Here is a 4,855-nt window from a genome sequence, read left to right as displayed (position 1 = left end):
GTTGTCATTTCCTGGGACTTCTGTTGAAGGCAACTGGTTTTCTTTTCAAGGTGATTGTTATGTTTCCCCTCTTGACTTACCCAGGTGACCAACCTCCGTTCCAAGGTGTCCTGCTCTGCCATTGTCACTCTGGGAGAGCTCTCTGTGACCTTGAAGAAGGACATGGACTCTGAGGTGGATGAGGTTGCTTGGGTCCTTCTCCAGATGGTGTCCAGCTCCCCAGAATTTGTTCAGAAAGCAGCCAGTCAGACCCTGGGGATAATGGTGGAGAATGTGACTCCTGCACGAGCAGCGACTGCTCTCATGGACATGGGAGTCAAGTAGGTTCTTTTTCTTTTAGTGATGTTCTTCACCTTCGTGTGTGTGTGAGGGAGAAGGGATGAGACAGAGAATGGGAATGCTGGGAGGGAAGGGTCCTGTATCCTGCATCTCCTGTGAACTCAGTGACTTGATTCTCCAAACAACCTCACTTCTTTCTTCTTGTCACCTATTTCTGCCCTCCTGCAGCCTATTGGTTCTCAGAATCACAGAACTGGAGAATATGGGGAGTTGGATGGGCCCATCAGGACCATCAAGTCCAACTCCTGGCCTTGCCCAGAACAGCCCAAGGGTCACACCAAGTGCCTGAGATGGTTGTCAGAATGCTCCTTAAACCCTGTCAGGCTTGGTGCTGTGACCACTGCCCTGGGGAGCCTGTTCCAGTGCCCAGCCACCCTCTGGGTGAAAAACCCTTTTTCCTGATGTCCAAACTAAAGCTCCTCTGACTCGGCTTCCTGCTGCTTCCTGGAGTTCTCCCAGTCTGTCAGATTTTCCCAGATGTGGTGATCAGTGGGGAAGGGAAAGTGCCTGCAAAGGCCAAGGATAGAGCCTTGTGCTTTTGTGGGCAGAGGGACAATTGCAATTGCAGCTGTGAGCAGTGTTTGGTATTTCACAGCTCTAACCACAGAGGCCCTGGGAAAACCATGTCTCCTCATGATGCCATTAACTTGAGAAATGAGGAGGGTCCTTGCTGGGGCGTGGAGCACATGGGGGACAATCTGCTGGGTGTGGCACAGCCTGCACAGCAGGTGCAGCTCCTGCCAAAGGACTCTTGTATGACTGTCCTGGCCTTAGAGCTCTACTTTCTATTCCAACTGATGTTTCATGTTAGCCTTGAGATGATGAATCACTTTACAGGCACCTTCACAGGCTGACTGCCGTGGGACAGTTGAAGCAAATGCTGTCTTAAATGTTGGTGCTGGGCCTGCTAGTTCCCAAGAGACACTCTCTAGAGCAGGACAGCCTGGCTAAACTGCCTGCCACCCTTTCCTCAGCTTTGCAATAGGGTAAACCATTCAGATGGATCCGTTGCCAAGCCTGACAGAAGAAACAGGCTGCATTGCTGGATATTCTGCAACTTCACAGCCCACAACGTGTTTTCCCTGCATTTGTTGTTTTCCAAAGTTCTGCAGATTTGGGGATAAATGGCTGGAAAGAGCCTCAGTCCTGCTGCAGCTCTGTAAAGTGAGTGCCCTCTGATGGGTCAGCATCAATTGTTCCTAATTTCTAAATTATTCATATGTCATCTATTTCCTTAATCTTTCTCAGAGTAAATACTGTGAAAGAAATTGAGTATCAGACAGTGCAGGGAGACTGAATTCTCCCTCTTCCGTGCAGGCAGGCCTCGTGTACAATGCTACCTTTGTGTTTCCCTGAGGCCAGAACGTTGTGCAGGTGTCTGAAGGTGCAGGGAGAGCCCAGGCTCCTTCCCCCAGCAAGGGCAGGGAGCAGCTTTGGCCAAGGCCGGCGCTGCTGCTGCTCCTTGTCCCTGTGCCCAGGGTTTGCTCTCTCCTCCCCAGCAGCCGCCCCGCCCCGGTGCGCGAGTGTGCGGCCCAACTCCTCCTGTCCCTGATGGAGAGAATTGGAGTCACCCAGCTCGCAGGCACCCCCAGGGCTGAGAGGCTGCCACACGTGGCAGGGAAGCTTGCTCAGGACTGTCACAAGGACACAAGGTAATGATCTTCATTTCACCTCCCAAAACAGGAAAACCGCTTTGTGTCTGGCTATAAAGGTGAAACCACACAAGAGTGGAAACTAAAGGGAATATGAAGTTACCTCATCGTGTGAATAAATGTCATAGAATCATGGAATATGCTGAGTTGGAAGGGACCCATCAGGGTCATCAAGTCCATCTCCTGGCCATGTGCAGTGACCCCAAGAGTCACTCCATGTGCTTGAGAGCATTGTCCAAACTCTTCTTGAGCTCTGTCAGCCTTGGCACTGTGACCACTGCTCTGGGTTGCCTGGGCAAATGGCTGTACTGGGAAACCTGAGGTTGGCCAGCAAAAAGGAGCATTGCCACCATTTTCCTGTGGCTTGAAGGATTCTTTACTGAGATCAAAAGATCTCAGATCAACCAGTCCAACAGTTTTGTTTAGCCTCAAGTGCACAACACAAAGCCAAAGTGTTGGCTAATGTTCATCACTGAAGAATCCCAAACATCCATTTCTCATTAGCTTCAGACTATCCTAGAAATATTTCAGGGGTCTTTAGCCAACATATTCAGTCTTTCTAAACCTGTTCTGCAGATCTTTACAATGCTGTTATCTTTGGCTCAGTGAGCTCCACATTTCTTCTTGAAGAAAACAGAGGTTTCCTAGTGGCAAAATCAACCCAAACCACCAAAATCCCCTTCCTTTGGTGATTCAATTCCCGTGAATAGCTGCCAAGAACACCAGAACAACTAGCTGTCCCTGTGCATACCCATAGTATAGAATAATCAACAGGATGCATGAGGTGTTTTGTCCTGGCTTCCCAGTTAAAGAAAGGCAAATGATTGTGCAATGGCAGCAAGACACTGCTAATAGGCTCTGACAACAAAGCAGATGTGTTTTGCTTGCTCTCTGGGATCCTTTGATGCCACAGAAGCACACCCACAGTTTCAGAGTGAAATGGTATTTTTCTGTTACCCCATATTCTCCTTTTGCCTCTTGTGTTCAGCTGACAGCACTGTGCAGTGTTAAGTGAGGTAAATCTCCCTCTTTGCTGAGTAGGTAATGCCTTCTCGTGCAGGGATTGCACCTGATGAGTTTAAGGCATCAGCCTCTTCCGTTAACACTCTTCCTGTGTTTGTTCACTTTTCTTTTGTTTCCTTCCTTCCTGCCTTCCTGCCTTAGGCATTATGGCCAGGAAATGGTGAAGATGTTGCTCAATCATCAACAATTTAAAAGGCTTTTGGAACAATCTCTTACTCCCTGTGACCTGGAAGATATTCTGACAAGAATTAAGAAGAAAGTAAGTGCTTGGCAGGAGAAATGTCTCCTTTGCGCAAGTATTGCCTCTGCTAATATGAAATCAAAGATACTCAATTTGTCTTTAGCTCGTTCCTCTTCTGCTGAGTCATTTTGCTGCTGGGAATGAGCTGTTAATCCTCAGCCTGTTCATCTGCAGACCACAAAGGAACCGATGATATTAGGGACAAGTGGGGTTTTGAATATTTTCAATATCGGTCACAAAGAGGAAAGGGAAAGAGGAGAAAATGGGTTTACATTTAAGTGTAAGCCCCCACCATGCTCTTCCTGCTCTGCCTCCTGTAAAGCAATTAAGTGAGAATTGTGCTTCTGAAGGTAAAAGAGTCTTTGCAAAGGACACTGGAAGTAGTAGTACCAAGAAAATTCCCAAATTTACAAAGATGTCCAAGTCAATCCTAGTTACTACAATGACTGTCTGTCTTTTGGGAATACTGCCCTGCTGTCCAGCCCTGTGGAGCTGGAAGAAGCTTGGTGAATTCAGCAGCATCGAGTGAAAAATCCTTTGTTTGTTTGGGGCAGGATTTTATATTTTGTTATCGACATTACAGAAGGGAGCCTGCCTTTGTGCAGGCACAGGGAGAGTGAGTGTTGAACCAAATTGACTTCCAACACAATGGGCCAGCCCCCAAAAGAGTCCAATTTTTTCTGTTGATTCCTTTACAAACACTTGTTGCCTACCAGTTTGCATTATTCCCATTTATGCTCAAGACTAAGGAATTTGGGATTTTAGACTGCTGCTCAGTCTGGCAGCACCCATAACCTGCCTTGGGTTATTGAAAACAAAGAGTTGGCATCACTGAATCTCTGGTCTGTTGCCATCTGTAAGTTAGGAAATGTTTCCCTAAGCCTTGGTAGCAGTGATCCTGGTTCTAACTTGTGTTTTCAACAGGGAATTTCCTGTCTTATATTCTAAAGATTGATGTGGTTTCTCTGTGTCTTTGTAGGGGATAGAAAACCAGAAGGGTGAAGGCCCATCTATCAAGGAGCCGGTGAAGGAGAGGAACGATGGCTCAAAGAAGCCCCAGGCCACATTGTCTTCTAGCAAACGGTACTGAGCACTTTTGTCAGATGTGACAAAGCACATGGCAAGCTTTACATGCCTCTTCCTCAGGAAAAACTTTCTGGCAGAGATGACCAATGCCACAGATTGTTCCCTTTCCCTACTCTAGGATATGCTCTAGGATAAAAAATGTCTCCTTCTGCATTGTGCTGAACACAACTACTCTGGAGTAGTTTCCACAAAAATGGAGAGACAAAAAGACACCCATTGGCTGCAGCTCAGATGATCCAGGGCAGTGGCAAGGGCAGTGTTGTGGAGGCTGGGAGAGGGTCAAGTTTCTGCTGCCTGACTTGGCACAAGTAAATTCAAACAGTGTTGTAATCATATTGCTGTATATCATATTTCCAGAGTCTCATACCTTCTGGGTGGTTTTCTCACAGCAGTGTTGTTGTTGCTCCTCAGCCAGGGCTCCTCTGCAGCCCTCCCTGAATGCCTCAGCCCCTTTTATCCCAGCTACCTCCACGGGCTACAGCTGCTGCCCAATCAAGGGCATCACAGCTGCAGC

This window comes from Melozone crissalis, unplaced genomic scaffold (assembly GCF_028551555.1).
Source record: "Melozone crissalis strain CALT ecotype California unplaced genomic scaffold, PUWL_Pcris_2 ptg000055l_1, whole genome shotgun sequence".
Lineage (NCBI taxonomy): Eukaryota > Metazoa > Chordata > Aves > Passeriformes > Passerellidae > Melozone > Melozone crissalis.
This window is presented reverse-complemented; position numbering follows the sequence as displayed.